The 17,874-nt window shown below is 51.9% G+C and overlaps 1 pseudogene across 1 annotated transcript; it reads left to right on the top strand.

The window, feature by feature from the left end:
• Positions 1-2,464: 2,464 nt before the first annotated feature.
• Positions 2,465-9,133, top strand: LOC309614604 (HIG1 domain family member 1A, mitochondrial pseudogene; annotated as a pseudogene). The gene has a single exon. The product of its transcript is annotated as an HIG1 domain family member 1A, mitochondrial pseudogene (transcript).
• The last annotated feature ends 8,741 nt before the right edge of the window (positions 9,134-17,874 follow it).

Raw genomic sequence — 17,874 nt, 5'->3', positions numbered from 1 at the left:
GCCCATGCTCCGCAACAAGAGAAGCCACCACAGTGAGAAGCCTGCACACCCCAGAGAAGAGTAGCCCCCGCTCGCCACAACTAGAGACAGCCTACGCACAGCAACGAAGACCCAACGCAGCCAAAAATAAATAAATAAAAAATAAATAAATTTCTAAAAAAAAAAAACACTTAAAAAAAAAGAAGACATATAGATGGCCAGTAGGCACAGGAAAAGATGCTCAACATTGCTAATTATTAGAGAAATGCAAATCAAAACTCCAGTGAGGTATCATCTCACACCAGTCAGAATGGCCATCATTAAAAAGTCTACAAACAATAAATGCTGGAAAGGGTGTGGAGAATAGGGAACCTTCCTACACTGTTGATGGGACTGTAAATTGGTGCAGTGACTATGGAAAACAGTACGGGAAGTTCCTTAAAAAACTAAAAACAGGGGCTTCCCTTGTGGCGCAGTGGTTGAGAGTCTGCCTGCTAATGCAGGGGACGCGGGTTCGCGCCCTGGTCTGGGAGGATCCCACGTGCCGCGGAGTGGCTGGGCCCGTGAGCCACAATTGCTGAGCCTGCGCGTCTGGAGCCTGTGCTCCGCAGCGGGAGAGGCCACGATAGTGAGAGGCCCACGCACCGCGATGAAGAGTGGCCCCCGCTTGCCGCAGCTAGAGAAGGCCCTAGCACAGAAACGAAGACCCAACATGGCAATCAATCAATCAATCAATCAATCAATAAAAAAATAAATCTTTAAAAAAAAAAAATGTGAAAGCTTTAAAAAAAAAAAAAAAAAACAAAAAACTAAAAACAGAGTTATCATACGATCCAGCAATCCCACTCTTGGGCATATATCCAGAGAAAACTCTAATTCGAAAAGATACATGCACCCCAACATTCATAGCAGCACTATTCACAATAGCCAAGACATGGAAGCAACCTGTGTCCACTGACAGATGAATGGATAAAGAAGATGTGATACACTTATACAGTGGAATATCGCTCAGCCATAAAAAAGAATGAAATAATGTCATTTGTAGCAACATGGGTGGACCTAGAGATTATCATTCTAAGTGAAGTCAGACAGAGAACGACAAATACCATATGATATCACTTATATGTGGAATCTAAAATATGACACAAATGAACTTATCTACAAAACAGAAACAGACTCACAGACATAGAGGACAGACTTGTGGTTGCCAAGTGGTGGTGGGGGGAGGGATAGGCTGGGAGTTTGGGGTTGGTAGATGCAAACTATTACATTTAGAATGGATAAATAGGGCTTCCTTGGTGGCACAGTGGTTAAGAATCCGCCTGCCAATGCGGGGCACATGGGTTCGAGCCCTGGCCCAGGAAGGTCTCACATGCCGCGGAGGAACTAAGCCCGTGCGCCACAACTACTGAGCCTGTGCTCTAGAGGCCGCAAGCCACAGCTACTACTGAGCTCACGTGCCACAACTACTTAAGTCTGCACGCGTAGAAGCCGCAACAAGAGAAGCCACTGCAATGAGAAGCCTGTGCACCGCAATGAAGAGTAGCCCCCGCTCGCTGCAACTAGAGAAAGCCCGTGTGCAGCAATGAAGACCCAACGCAGCCCAAAATAAAAATAAATTAATTAATTAATTTTTTTAAATGCTTAGGGATTATGGCAGAGGCTCCCTAAGACCACTCCCAGGTTTGACAATTCAGGGGATTCAGCATATACTCCTGCTTACAGCTACGATTTATTACAGAGAAAGGATATAAAGCAAGATCAGCACAGAAAATAGACTCGGGGGCAAAATGTGAAGGCAACCCGGCACAAGCTTTCAAGAGGCTTTTCCCTGTGGAGTCACACAGGACGAACGTAATTCCTTGAGCAATGAGTTGGGACCACACACGTGCAATGTTGTCTGTCAAAGAAGATTATTAGAGACTCAGCACCCAAGGTTCTCATAGGGGGCTGATCATACAGGCACCCTCTGCCTAGCAGGTACCAAAATTCCAGACTCTCAGAAGGAACTCAGAAGCTCAGCATAAGCCACGTTGTTTGAACCAACAGTTTAGGCACAGTGAGCCACTCTTATCAGTTTATCAGTTCTGAGAATTATGGGAACTCTCCCGAAATCAAATGTCCAGATGACAACCAAGGCCAAGCAGACTTTTCCTTTTTTTTTTGAAGAAATATGGACTTTAATGAAGATTCTTTCCCTTTGGTATAAGTGAGACCTGTGAAAACGTCCAAACAAAAAGAAAAGAAAAAAAAGGAGGTGAGGATTTCGATAGTCCACGCTCCCTTATCCACAAGGCCTAAGGACAGAGCAGGGCCGGCACCCCTGTAGCTGCGGCAGGACCCGCCTGGAGAAGGGAGTCAGTAACTGCAGGTTTTAAGTGTCCTGCCCGCCCACCCGCCCCGTGTGGAACTAACACTCATTCAGCCAAACTTCTGCCTCCCAGCCTTGCGTGGGAGGTCCAAGTTTCTCTAGTCCTAGCTCACACTCGAACTCTCTCGGCCTCTGTCTCTCAGAAAAGATAACACTACCGGCAAAGGCCGGGGTGAGGAAAATGCCGATAGTTGTAAAAGGGCTTTGAAAAGTCAAAAAGGTGACGTATAAATCGATTACTATCATTTTGTGCTCAGGAATAAGCTATGGAAAACAAATTAGGAAAGTAAATCTACAGCCCTAAAATATATGCATATAAAATTAAAAATAAATGCAGTTCCAAATCTACTGATGGTATCTGGGAATTGTCTACTGATTTAGAGTCTCAATGCCCCGGTTCCCACCTCCACTAAATCCACCTAGGAGGACACTTCAGTCATCCCCTCACCACCCCAGCAGGGGGAGGCAGGGCAGAGGCTACTGGGGGAAGGGCTATACTTTGGCTCTAGAGTATAGCATGCATGCAACATGGGAGGGGTGGGCTCACCAAATGTATACATAGACCCCCTGGGGTGAGGGGCCCCACCCAGGAGGCACTGAGCAAGGGAGGGGTCCATCTCCCCGCTGGCTGGGAGGGGCTCTGAGGCAATCTCTAAGGGTTGCATACCCAGGGGAGAGGGGGCAGCTGCCACTCCTGCCTCTGTTCCAGGCAGACCTTTCTAAGGACAGCAGTCTCAGGCCTGCTGTGTTAACTCTTTTCTTCACAGTGATAAACTTAACCAATATGTACAATGCCTGTCTACTGAAAACTACAAAACACTTCTGAGAGAAATTTTAAAAGACCTAAATAAATAGAGGGATGTACCAAATTCGTGCCTCAGACTCAACAGTGATGGCAATTCTTTACAAATTGATCTAGAAGTTCAACACAATCCCAGTCAAAATCCTAGCAGGCTTTATCGTAGACATTGACAAACACCTTAAATTTATATGGAGAGAAGCCGGTTGGAGCCTGCGACGTCGTGCAGTTGTCTATTCTTCAATCACTATGTCAAGTGACACAGATGTTTCTCTTTCTTCATATGATGAAGATCAGGGATCTAAACTTATCCGAAAAGCTAGAGAGGCACCATGTGTCCCCATTGGAACGGCAGGTTTTGCAGCAATCGTTGCATATGGATTATATAAATGGAAGAGCAGGGGCGATACTAAAATGTCTGTTCACCTGATCCACATGCGCGTGGCGGCCCAAGGCTTTGTTGTGGGAGCAATGACTCTTGGTATGGGCTCTTCCATGTAGCAAGAATTCTGGGCAAAACCTAAACCTTAGAAGAGGAGATGCTGTCTTGGTCTTGGTGGTGCTTGCTTTAGTTAGACATCTCATATTGAGGTTATGTGTTTATGTTGAAAATAAATTCTGTGGGTCGGACAGTAACATGGTAATTTTAATATTGGCTTCCTTTCTTGCAGGCTTGATTTGCCTAGTGCCTAGTTCACTAGCTAGGTCATTCAGGGGAGTCAGATTAGCACAAAAACATGTCACTTTTAAATGCACTTGATAGTGGTACAATGTCCACCTTCTTAAACTCTTCTGATAAAATTAGTTGTAAAGAGGACAACATGCCAAACCTGAAAATGCTCCCAGTTGCTGCAGAATATCATATGCTTTTGATGTAATGTAGGAATCCTATTTACCCCAGTTAATTTAACTCTTTCTGACTGCCTTGTGGACTGAGTACTGTTTTTAAGGTCTGCTTGGCTCTTGAAGAACCCTTTCAGAATAGTGCACGGAATACAACATTATAAACCTCCCAGCAACTATGTGTGTGTTTTTAAACCAAACCTAAAGAGCTGGTAACAGCTGCTTTGAAGTAGTATCTGTTTCAGAATCATAGTTGTAAACATGAGAATAACTTAACTGTAGATCCCCATTTAGCTCTTTTGTAATTGCAGAATTATAGTTTGCTGCTGTTATATCAGAATAATTTTTAAATGGCATTTTGAAATAGACCTGTGTATTTTAAGTGCTAATGCAAAGGTAAATGAAAAATCCTTTAAAAAAAATTTATATGGAAATGCAAAAGAATTAGAAAAGCCAAAAGAATGTTGAAAAAGAAGAAAAAAGTTGGAAGACCTGATTTCAAAATTTACTCTAAGGCTGTAATAATCAAGACAGTGTGATACTGTCCTAAGGAGGGACATATAGATCAGTGGAACAGAATAGAGAATCCAGAAATAGACCCACACATATTTCTTTTAAAAATGGTAATGGGCGGCTTCCCTGGTGGCGCAGTGGTTGAGAATCTGCCTGCCAATGCAGGGGACATGGGTTTGAGCCCTGGTCTGGAAAGATCCCACATGCCGCGGAGCAACTGGACCCGTGAGCCACAATTACTGAGCCTGCACGTCTGGAGCCTGTGCTCCGCAACAAGAGAGGCCGCGACAGTGAGAGGCCCACACACCGTGATGAAGAGTGGCCCCCACTCGCCGCAACTAGAGAAAGCCCTCGCACAGAAACGAAGACCAACACAGCCAAAAATAATAAATAAATAAATAATTTTTTAATAAAATGGTAATGGAAAAATTAGATATCAATATTAAAGAAAAACAACCTCAACCCTTACCTCATGTCATACACAAAAATTAACTTGAAATGGATCATAGACCTAAACGTAAAAACTAAAATTACAAAAACTTCTAGATGAAAATGTAGGTGAATATCTTCATGGCTCTAGAGCAGGCAGATTTCTTAGATAGGACACAAAAAGCACAGACCATTTAACAAATTTTTTTCGATAAACTTAAAACCTTTTGCTCTTCAAAAGGAAATGCCCTGGTGGCGCAGTGGTTAAGACTCCACACTCCCAATGCAGGGGGCCCAGGTTCGATCGCTGGTCTGGGAACTAGATCCCACATGCATGCCGCAACTAAGGAGCCCGTCTGCCACAACTAAGGAGCCCTCAAACCCCAAATAAGGAGCCCGCTTGCTGCAACTAAGACCCAACGCAACCAAATAAATAAGTAAATAAATAAATAAAAAGGAAATGAAAAGACAAGCCACAACTTGGAGAAAATATTTGCAATACATATATTTGGCAAAGGATTTGCATCCAGACATACAAGTGCTTTTACAACTTCATAATTAGAAGACACGCAACCTAAGTTTTTAAAATGGGCAAAAGATTTCAGGAACCTCATAAAAGAAGATATACAAATGGCCAGTAAGCACATGAATTACTTTCAAAATCATTAGCCATCAAGGACATGCAAATTAAAACCACAATGAGATACCACTCTACATTCACTAGAATAGCTAAAATTTAAAGATTTACATTGACATACTGGCAAGGATGTAGAGCAACTGGAACTCTCATTTACTGCTGGTGAAAAAGTAAAATGGTATAACCACTTTGGAAAACAATCTGGCAGTTTATAATACATATTTACTATATGGCCTAGCAGTTCTACTCCTAGATTTTTAACAAAGATTTATACGCAAGTGTTCATAGCAGCTTTATTCATAATAACCAAAAATGGGAATGACTGAAATGTCCATCGACGGGTGAAGGAATAAACTAATTGTGATAGTCATGTAACAGAATACTACTTAGCCATAAAAAAGGAACAAACTAGTAATACACACAACTACAAGGGCAGATCTCAAAAACACCATGCCGAACAAACGAAAGCAAACACAAAAGAATATATACTGTATGATTACCACTCCAGAGAAGACTAATCTATTAGGACCAGGGATGGGAGGTGGGAATTGCTAGGAAGAGGCACAGGGAAACTTCGGGGTAATAGAAAAATTCTATACCTTGCTGCAGTGGTGCTCACATGGTATACAGGTTCATCAAAACTCATCAGATTGTTTGCTTAAAATGGGTACATTTTATTGCATGAGAATTACACCTTGATAAAGTTGAATTTTTTAATGAATGTAGGCAAAAGTATAACAAAACCCCTTCCTCTTCTGCTTGAGAATTTGCCCTTTGGTTAATTCTCTAGCTATGTTTCCCTGGTAACCAGATAAAGGTAGAGTGTCAACGAGTGAACTAGGCAACACTGCATATGGTAACAATCACCCCTATTGGAAGATGCATGTGGGCAGGGAGGAACTAGAAATGAACTGTGAATGCATGAGAGAAGCAATAACTCTGAGCTTCCTGGAGGACAGTGATTCTTGAAGCAGAGCATGGCTCTTGTGGAGACCCTGGAAGCTACACCTATGCAATTGTCGCAAGATGTATGGCTCCTGTGAGGCGTAAGGTTTGGAAGCCCTGCCCAGCGTGAATCTCATCCCCTTGCGTGTGGGCTGTCACCTGTGGGTCCAAAGATGTAGCCTTGATGGCTATATAAATCGCTCCATGATTCCTTCAGAAAAAGAAGATGTAGCTCCCCTGCTGGCCAGCTGTATTTCCTGCATGTCTCAGCAGATGGTTGCCAAGGGTGGCCCTTGGTCATCTTACAGATGGGGCTGGGTGTTTAGTAGACTAAGAAGATCCCCCGATGGACACTGCAGTGTGTATCTCACGGAAGAGTAAGACAAATGGCCATGAAACGTATGATGGATGACCTGTTAACCTCATAAATTATCAAGGGGGGATTCCCCAGTGGTGCAGTGGTTGGGAGTCCGCCTGCCAATGCAGGGGACACGGGTTCGAGCCCTGGTCCGGGAAGATCCCACAGACCGCGGAACAACTGGGCCCGTGCGCCACAACTACTGAAGCCCGCGCACCTAGAGCCCGTGCTCCACAACAAGAGAAGCCACCGCAATGAGAAGCTGGCGCCCTGCAACGAAGAGTAGCCCCCGCTCGCTGCAACTAGAGAAAGCCCGCGCGCAGCAACGAAGACCCAACGCAGCCAAAAATAAATTAAATGAATTTATAAATTATCAAGGGGATGCAAGTCTAGTCCTAAAGCAGTGGCTGGCACTGGCTGAATGAAATCAAGACTACAATGAGATACCAGCTAATATCCATCCAATGGGAAAAAAATCAAGAATTCTGACAATATCAAGTGTTGGAGAAGATATATAGCAACAGGATCACTTGACGCTTTGCTGGTGAGCAAGTCAATTAGCAAATCAATTTGACATTATCTTGTGAAGTTGGAAATTTACATTTCTACAACCCAGAATTCTACTCCTAGGTATGCCCAACATAAATTTTTGCACTTGTATGCCTGGGGACACGTATAAGAATGTTCACAGTGTCTTTGTTCATATTAGCGAAAACCTGTAAGCAACCCAGACGTCCACAGACAAGATTATGGATGTATAAACTGTGGTACATGCACAGAAGGGAAGAGTGTCCAACAGTCAAAATGAAAGAATGGCAGCTACATGGAACAATATTGTAACAATTTTGTTCTCTGACCACAAGGTAACAAAATTTTAAATTAACAACAAGATTAAAAATGTACGTTTGGAAACTAAAATACTCTTTGTTGGCTGCCCATTGAAGATGCAGTGTTTCTCATAGAGCCACTCCTGCGTTTGGGCAGAAAAAATGTGGTGCTGGACTGCCCTGTGCAGCGCAGGAGGGCTTAGCATTTTTGGTACTGACACCCCACCGTCCGTATGACACGAGAAAGCCCACACGCACTTCCAAATGGACAGCCCCCTTGGGTGACAACCACTGCCTGCCCCTCCACCCACCACCCAGCACCCAGGATAAAGTCCAGGCTCTCTGATGGGGCCTCAGGGCCCTGATGATTGCCTGGCCTCCCCCTCTCTTGTCCCTGCTCTGTACACTTCAGCTGCCCCAAACACCCTCGACTCCGGGTCTTTGTACCTTCCCCTCCCTGTCCCCACTGGACATTCCTCTAACCTGGCTGGCTCCTTCCAGGGGTTAGATCTTCAGAAGTCATTCCCCTGGGACGCGCCCCTGACCCCCAGCCAGGGCTAGATGCCCTTTGCCTCGGCTTCCCCAGCAAAGCCCTCGCCCACTGTGTGGTCGCTGTCTGTTTGTCGATCTGTGTGCCCCACTTACTGTAATTCTCTGTAATGCTTGTGGTGCCACCATGGCCACCTGGATACCCAGCACGGTGCATGGCACACAACTGGTGCTCAATAAATCTAGTCCCTGTTGAATTGCCTTGTGTGTCAAAGAGCACACAGCACTGCCCGAGTCCAATGTGGAGGTAATGTGGGAATGGGAGGGCTCCCTCGAGGCGCAGGTGACGCAGGAAGAAAAAGGATTAGCCCCCCCCATGGGTGATTCCCTCGAGGGGCCTCGGGGAGCGTCCGGGCCACCCGGAAGTGCACTCCATCCCCCGCACTGTGTCGGTGGGCGAGACACCTCCCCGCTGACTGTGCCCTGCTCTCACTTCCCTCTGAATTTGCCATTTCTGACATCGTCTCCAAGTGTCTGTCTGTCATCCGTCGCCACTTCTGCCGGCGCAGGCCCTTCAACGTGCTTCTTGGAAGGTCCCACTCACCGGGTCTCTGCTAACCCTTCTTTTCCTTCATTCTCCCCACTTCCGTGCTGCCGGCAGCAGTCACCCAGCCCTCCCCAGCCCTCCCCTGCTTCTCAGCCGCTGAGTGCCGGAGCCTGCGGCACTGCATGCTCACTTCCCCGCAGGATTTCACCCTCCTTCCCCAACAGCGAGCTCACCTCCTGACGGCAGGCTCCCAAACCAAGGCCCACTGAGGCTCCCCGCAGCCCAGGTGCTCTGGGAATGGACCAGACCAGCCTCCCACTTAGGGACCTCACCGTTTGGGGCACTGACCGTCCCACCACTGCGTCCTGGCCACACACCTCTCACCCTGCTCCTCCTGTCCGGCCAGGTGCAAACTGGCAAGCCCTCAAGCCCTTCACCCCTCCCACCCCACCCTGCTTCCCTCCCGCCTCCTAGGCCTGTCTGCCCTCCCTCCCCCAGGTGCACAGGGCCTGCTCCACGCCACTTGTTCCACCACTTCGCGCCCTGGCTCAGCCCCCTCTGACGGGCCTTTCCCAGCCCATCCTGAGGCAGTCCGAGGTTGGAGGACAGTCACAGGGCAAGGTGGCCTGGTGTCCTCCCAGGGACACTTCATGGACCTCGGCGTGACCAAGCAGCCCTGCTACCAGCCTGTCCTCCACTCTCCCCAGTCCTGGCTCTCCGCCTCACCCTGCTCTCAGCACAGGGTCAAACAGCGGCTGACGCCTAGAGAGCGGTGGGTATGAGCTTACACACCTCCTGTCACATGGCTCCCCAGTCACCTGCTCTGCCTACATCCCGTGTACAGGCCCCATGCGCGCCACCGGCCCCCTCCCCTGGTTCACGCTGTCCTGCCCCCCAGTCTTCTGGCTCTTCTTCCACGTGGCCCGCCAATTCCTGCCTCAGGACCTTTGCTCTGCCCCTCATCCCAGCTCTCAGCCACGATGTCCCCTCAGAGGCCCTGTAGTCCTCCCTGGCCACCCACCCCCCATCCCACCACCTGCTCTGATGCCTCTGTGGCCCTTGCTCGATGCGCCTCTGCTGGAGCAGCACCCCCGGTCTCGTCCACACCACGTGCCCAGAGCTTGGCATGCATCTGCACACAGACAGACGTGCCCGAGTCCTCGGGTGCCGAATGGACACATGAACATTCGGGAGGCTTCACCGATGAGGAGCCCGTGGCTCTCGGAGGTTCAGTAACTACCAGAGTCCAGCGGCAGCTCAGGTGTGTCCGAGCAGCACTAGGAAAGCCACAAGGCTTTTGAGGAAAATGAGGCTAGAGGCACAGTACTCAAAACGGCACCAGTGAAACATTTAAGAAGTCTCAACAACCTAATAAAAGCGATAGCACAGTGTTACATATGTTACATGGTTAAGAAACACCAAAAATACTACAATAAATATGGCATTTACCTTGAAGAAGACCTGAAGCCAGTTTATAGAAGTGGCGGGGGAAGGGCCGTGGCTTGTGGGTTACTGTGAAGCGAGTCGTCTGAAAGCGGATGGGAGGTTGGGACACGGATGTGGCGAGGCGCGGCTCAGCACAGGGAGGTGCAGTGAGCTGCGGCGCTGGCAGGTGTCCGAGGTGTGCGCGCTTTGCACGGTCCTATGTTGTTGTGGTCCATTCATCTGGGTGCGGTTTTTGCTTTCTGTTTTCACCCATTTCTCATAAACAAAACTGCACGTAAACAAACGGAATTTGCCTTATGTTCAAATTGTTCCTAAATATATCAACCATGTTGAAACAAATTCACATTTTCAAAACAAGCATTTTAGCAAACTGTATTTTTTTAGGATTCCCTCCTATAACCAGAGTTTTCAGTAACACGACAAATTAAAAGACTGCACCAGAGAAGGGTACTCATCTACGTCATAAATTGTAGCACGAAATTCCTCAAGCTGGGGCTCAAGGACCCAGACTGGCCGAAGAGGGGTTCTGGGGTCAGAGTCTCCCACCTGCGGGACGTCAGCCTAAACACTGTGCTGCAAGACACTAGAAAGAGAGGATCGTCACGGGGAGTCTAAGCGTTGGTCAGCCCAAGCAGGTGTCCATCATCACCAGCAAGCAAATGAGCTTAGCTCTAGAGAGTCCTCGGGTCACAAACCCAGGGCACAAACGGCAGATTCTAAGGAGACTGGGTTGGGGAACGTCTTTACTTCTGATCTGCTGAAGAAGGGAGGAGACAAGAGACACTTTCCTAGGACCAGGCAGAAAAGGCTGGCCAAATATGTCACAGGAAGAAGTGGGGGCAACTCTGCCCCCCTGATCCAACCGGAGCTCAGAGCCCCACCCAGGGCTCACTTGCAGGCATGGGGACCGGGGCGGCCTCAGGGCCAAGGGCAGGAAGGCCTGAGTGGCTGCTGATGGGGGTGGCCAATGCCCCCAGGTTGGGCTCTAATCCTGTGCCAATCCCAATATCTGACATGCAGCTTGGTGACCTTATCAGGCCAACCTAGCGTGTGCCTGCTGGCCTTGAGCTGCTCCCCTTCTAGCAGCTCTCCCTCTGCCAGCCCTGAGCGTGGGCAGATGGGACCCCAAGTGTCGGAAGTCTGTCACTACAACCAGGTGCTGAGCGCCACGGGCAGGCCCCTATCGGACCTCAGCTCTCACCCTCAGGGTCATCTGACCTTCAAGACAAACCCACTCCCCAGATGACACAGCCCAGCCTGCCGTGACCTCACAGTCCCTCTCCCACCGCTCTCCAGATTCAGGCCTAAAACCAGGCCCCTCTGTCCCCTGCCACTTCCCTCTGTGTGCACAGAGATTCCTGATGAAAATCCCTCGTGAAGGTTCTATTCGGATTGGGCTGCGCTGAGAGCTGGGAAGGCAGGTCTGCCCTCGGCCGCAGCGCCGGCAAGGGTCTGACACAGAGGCACCGGGAGCCGGAGCCGGGGGCAGGCAGGCTGTTGTGGCAGGCGGGGTGGCAGAGCGCCCGGCTCACGGGAGACGTGTGAGGACCAGGGAAGCGTGCAGTGGAGGGGCCGGCATCATCAGGCGTGAAGTCGGCGTGCGCTTTGAGGAGCTGCAGGTACGGAGGGAAGGGGGCCTGCAGGGACGTCTGGACCCTACCTGGAGCCGAGGAGCAGGGGCAGTGGCAGGGCCAGGCGGGGCCCATGCACTTGCCCTGCGGGGTTCACCCAGAGCCCGTGAAGCGCTGGGAGTGGACTCAAGGACCCAACAGAGACGAGAGTCCTGCAGCCCTGGGGTCACAGGTCATGCAATCACGTGAACGGGTGGTTAAAGCTCCTCCCTTCACTCCAAAGCCTCCGAGCCTTAACGTCCCACCGGGGGGAAAATCCAAAACCCCTGTGTGACCTCCACACGCCGCCCTCTGCCTCTCTGACTCGGTTGCCACCTCTCTCTCCGTGGCTCATTCCCCTCCATCTCATAGGCCTCCTGGATGGTCTTCAAAAGTGTGGCAGGCCTGCTCGTGTGCCCAGGGCCTTTGCACTGGCTGGCCCTCTATCTAGAAGGCTTGCCCCTCAACATCCTCATTTCTTGTCCTGCCCCCGCCTCGAGTCCCCTCCCAAGTGTCGCCTTGTCAGGGACGCCCTCCGACCACTCTGTACTGAAGGGCTTCGCCTCCGCTTGCTCGCCCTTTAGCCGCGTTACGCCTCCCCACGGCCTGCATCACCACCACCCTCGTCATCCTTCTCTCTGTCGACTGCCCATGGTCCCGCCGGGACATCAGCTCCGAGGCAGCAGGCCTTTGCTGTGTTCCCTGCACCAGGGAGAGATGGCGTCGGTGGCTGCCGTGGAGCAAACGACCAAACGTACGGTCCTTACAGAAGCCACGAGAGCGCATCGCAAGCCCACATGGAAGAGGGGGAGACTGAGGCATCAGAGGGCCACGTGTCCTCTGGCCTAACCCTAGCCCTCACTGGCAGGGCGGTCCTTGGCTCGGGCCCATCAGATCTCAGGCCCCCCCCACCTCCACGCCCCTCTGTGCCCCCGACCCAGACTTTGAGAACACCCTCCAGTCAAGGAATGGGGCTGGGGAGCCTGGGGTTCCCGCCAACAGCTTCCAGCCTGCCCTGCCCTGGGCAGCTCCTGGCCATAGAAATGGAGCCAGAGAGGGCAGAGGTTCCTTGTTTGTTCCCTGCTGTCCCCCGCAACGGGGCCTGGCAGGCTTTCAAGATCTCTGGGCTGATGAGAAAACGCATTTAGCTCTCCCTCTGTGCCAGACGTTGCCTCGCTATTTTACACACATTACCTCATCTAAGCCTCACAACAACAGTAGAAGAAGGGAGCGTTATTACCCCACTTGACAGACAAAGGAACAGAGGCACAGAGGATGCGGGCTGCCCCGGGCCCACACAGCAAAGCTGGAGACCAGACGCGTGACCCCTCTGATGCTGCTGAAGGGGAACCCTGAGGGGGTCTCCCAAGCTGGGGCGTGAAGTGGGAGCAGGAATCAACTGAGGGTCAGGGTAGGGGGCACACGGGTCTGACGTGGGGCCTGTGGAGCCTGGGGCCCTGAACCCCAACCACACATGCCCAGCAGCCCTGGCTCCTAGCCCCCTCCCCTCTCTCGGGCTGACCAGTCCTCCTCCTCCTTGCTGCCCTCCAGATAACACTTCTCAAAAAGCCAAGAGGGCCCTGCTACCAACACGGAGACGTGGCCAAGGCTCCAGAGCCTGGCAGAGCCCTCCTGGCCTCTGCCCTGGCCTCTAGTCCCCGAGCCCTTCACGAGGGGTGATGAACAAGCCCCGGGGTTGGTGACCAAGGTCTCACTCCTAGAACATTCCGCCTCTAGCCGAGACCTGGACAGTCCTTCCTCTGAGGCTGCTCTTCCCGACTCTGGCTGGCAGGGCCCCAGGTAGGTGAGCAGGTGCCCCTGCTGCCCCCAGGGCCGGCTGCCTTCCCACGGCCCTCCAGACTCAGGGAGGGCACAGCCGGCCCCTCAGAAACCCAGAGGCACGTCCTCCTCAGACACTCAGAAGGCCAACTAGCACCTGGCCTGTTTCTACCGCTAGCCAATGCGTCTTCTCCAGCTTCACGGTGGGAATTCTTTCAGAAAAGAGAAGAAAAGGTTGAATAAAGATGCACTGACTGATACATTTCTTGAGCACCTACTGTGTGCCAGGGCCTGTACTGGGCTCTGGGATGCAGAGTGTGCTGTGGTCCTTGTCCTCTCCAGGACACCACCCTGAGTCCTCCCTCTGAGTGGAGCCTGGATCCAGCAGTGGGTCAGAATGACCCCTTGGCAGCTGTGCAGAGAGGCTGCAGCAGAAAGGGTGAGGCTGGACGCAGGAAGAGCAGGCCAGAGACCAGGCAGCCCGCCCCGAGCCCCAACCTTGACAGCCGGGAAGACGCAGGAAGCATGGGCCAGTCGTGGGGACCTGGAAAGCCCAGGCACTTGGCATGGCTGTGTCTCGGTGCCCCCCCACCCCCGTAGGAGGAAGTGACTGTACATCCGCCTGGGGTGGCGGGTGCTGGGACTGTCACAGCAGCGCCTGGAGGGTGCCGGCCGACTCCGTGGGAGCGCAGACTGGGCAAAGCCCCCCAGGAGCTCCTTGCCAGCACCAGGATGTGACTGCGAGCCCGCAGACCCTGAGGTTAAACAGGACTGAAATGATCACAGGGCCGGTGTTGCGAGAATATGCGTTAGCCACATGCAGACTGGCCCCTCCTCAGGAGGGGACGGGAAGTAAAACGGGGTGTGGAGAGAGGGCTCCAGGTTGAAGGTCCCTGTTCTTCAGCAACTTAGTGCCTTGAGAAGATGGCTTTAAAACGAAGTTTGCTAAACCTACAAAGAATCCCAAGCCAAGACAGGAGCAAAGATCCCTGAAGGCCTTGCCAAGTTGGCACGCCGAGCTGAATCTAATGAGGCAAATCTGAATGGGGACAAACTGTGCAAAAGCCAGTGACCCGAGACCAGACGGGGGGGTCTGACTCAGCATAAGCAAGTGGGAAAACACTGAAGGTCTGTCTGCAGTGAATCCCTGATGAGCCCGCGGGGAATGCAAAGCCAGAGTAGAGGCGTGGAGGTTCCCGTCACTCCTGCAGCCCTGGCCTCCCTGTAGCAGGACCTGAGAACCATTCCACAGTGACACTGGCCAGGAGCTCAGACGGAAGAGCAGGACAGAAGACATCGAGGGGTGGCCCCATGCGTGCACACCCCAAACTCTTGCCCCCAAACACATGATCCAAATTAACGCGGGTCAATTTTTGGATGAATTCCTTGCTCGCCAGATTTTTGCTACTCTCAATCCCAAGCTCAAACCTAACAGATTTGGATACCAAAGGACACTGTCTATGTGATATAACAGCAAAAAAAAAAAAAAAAAAGATGAGAAAATTAAAGAGAGCAAACGAAGCCTGAGGAGGGTGCGTACAGGGAACGGGCAGGAGGCTGCAGCTCTGCGCCTGCGGGAGCCGGGCCTTCTGAGGAGAGGCTGGTGGCAGCAGAGGTGCAGTGATCTGCAGCCAGGCAGTGGGGACAGCATCTGGCCCGGCCCCGGGCTTCCAGAGCCGGAAGGGGCTGGGGAGCCCGCAGCTGCACCCCGCCCTCCGCACCACCTCCTCCTGGGAGCTGTGGTGCCCCCATCTCCTCGAGACCTTCCCACTCACTTCTCACACTCAGGAACCCGGCATTGGCCAAATGGCTCCAGCCAAACAGCCCTCCCTAAGTCCCCAGCAACTTCCAAGTCCCTAAGGCCGATGCACACTTTGCCCTCCTGTCATCTGGCCTCTCGGCGCCATTCTATTCCCTCAGCCTGTGGCTGTGCCAGCCCAGCCCCCTCGGGCTCCTCATCGTGTCCCTGTGGCATTTCCGTCCTGTGTTCTCTGCAGGCTTGTCCTGCTCTTCAAGGCCCAGGAGGCCTAAAGCCTATTGTCTTTCGTGACTTACTGGTTCCTGGGTGACCTCACCCACCGCTGTGGCTTCATCTGCCGTCTAGAAGCTGATGACCCCAAGTGGTATCTTGCCAGTCCACGCAGCGGGCTCTCCCCGGGGACCCGAGCGGTAGCCACTGCCTCCTTGAACTCTCTCCTCAGAGGCTTCATGGCACCCGCTCTCAGCAGCGCATCCAAACCTGACTCAGGGTCTTTGCTCTAAACTTGGTCTTGCTTCCTGCTGGGCTGGGGTCACCAGCAGCTGTGAGGCTGTCCCTGCTGACGCCCGTGCCCAAGCCCAGGCCACCGGGTGCCCGCTGAACTTCCCTCCACCTCCTCGGCACCACTGCGTCCAAGGCACCCGCGCCGCTTGCTTGTGTGACTGTGGCGGCCTCCTTACTGCGCTCCATTCAGCGGCTCTTTCTGTCCAATCCATCCAATCCATTCGCACCCTTCTTAAAGCCCTTCAAGGGCTTCCCAAGGCCTTTAGGATGAAGATTAGTATGAGCCCTGCAGCCGCCAGGCCCCATCACAGCCTGGGCCCTCTGTCCTCCGCGCCCCGCGCCCCGCCCCTGGGTCCATCACACGGGCCATCACCTGGGGCCTCTGCACGGGCTGTTCTTCTGGCTGGCAGCTCTTCTCCCACCGGAGACTCCTCCTTCGTGTCACCTCAGCCATCACTTCCTCAGGGAAGGCTGCCCTGAGCTGACTGGGTCTACCCTGCCCGCCGCACCCTCTCCCGGCACCACGCACAGCATTCATCACGGTGGTAATTCGACTTTTATGTGTGATTGTTCGATTCACGGCTGCTCCCCACTGTACTTGATATGGCCGATACGGCAGGGACAATGCCTGATTACGACTAGGATTGAACCCCCAGTTCCCAGCACAGAACCCCCAATTCCTAGCACAACGCCTGCCATATGGTTGGTTCTCAATATATATATTTTTGGAGGAAAGCAGCACTGGTACAATGGGAAATACAGATGGTGTATCAGTCAGTGTTCTTGTATATTAAGAGATTTATTTTAAGGAATTGGCTCACACAATTGTGGGAAATAGCACGTCCGAAGTCTGTGGAGCAGACCAGGAGACTGGAAACTCAGGCAGAATTTCTAGGACAGCGTTGAGGCACAATTCCTTCTTCCCTGGAAAACGTCAGTTTTCTATTCTTAAGGCTTTCAAATGATTGTATGAAGACCACCCACATGACTGAGAATAATCTGCTTTACTTAAAGTCAACCTTCAGAGCAATGGCTACGCTAGTTTTTGACCAAATGCCTGGGCAGCACCATAGCCCAGCCAAGCTGACACAGAAAATGTAACCATCACAGATGGCAAGGAGGGCATCAACCCAAGGAGAGGCCAACAGCGAGGTAAGACTGGACAGTGGAAGAGGACTGAGAGGGCCGCGACAAGCTTGTTTTCACATGCTGGAGGAAAACCCAGCAGAGATGTTCTATGAAGAGCAGAGGGTGTGGAGAGGGGATTTCCTCCACTGAAGAAATCTCAGCCCTGGTCCCCAGGGCCAGAGTGACTCAGCCAGGATTACAGTCTGGGGCGTCAGAGGAAGGTGAGGGCAGGCCCCCCATTGTGAGGTCCAGGTAGAATGCTCGACTCAGACTGGCCCCAGCCCTGGCTGATCTTCGACTCCATCCTCACCCCCACCCTCCTGCCAGGAGGGTGCCCTCTGCCTTATACCAGGACGTCACCACCCTCTCCTGTTCAAGAGCAGATGCCCGCAGAGCCAGTGGAGGTCACAAGGACATGGCCTCACTCAACTCCCAAGGTCAGGCCTGCGAATTTCTCTGTGTAGACGGCTCTAAAAAGGGGGCGTGCGATAAGGACTCAGAGATGTGAGTTCTCGGAACCTGATGAGGAATGCAGTCTTGGGTTCTTGAAGGACTACAGTCAGGAAAATTCAAGAAGCCAGAGAATAGTGGGCACAGAGGGGGCACCGCTGGGGAATTTGGAATAGGGGAACCTGAGTCATCAGAGATGGAAACTCCAAGCTATAGGGAGCCGATTGCTTAGACAAGGGAGCCCCTGGGCCAGCAGCCAGAGAAAGGCTCTGAGCACCTGGGGTCAGAAGAAGGCATAGCCCAGTGTCCCGCTGTCCAAGATGTTAGTCCCCAGGAGAAGGCTGACAGCTAAATCCAGGTGTGCCCAAGATCCCAAGGAAAGGGCACCCTCTCCAGGAAGGCAGGTGATGACCCTTCATTCAGCAGATGTTCACTGGTTACCTACCTACACGGCACCCGGC

The sequence above is a fragment of the Balaenoptera borealis genome (genome assembly GCF_965194805.1).
Source record: "Balaenoptera borealis genome assembly, chromosome: 17".
Lineage (NCBI taxonomy): Eukaryota > Metazoa > Chordata > Mammalia > Artiodactyla > Balaenopteridae > Balaenoptera > Balaenoptera borealis.
Note: the sequence above shows the minus strand (reverse complement) of the source record. Positions and strands in the feature narration are given on the sequence as shown.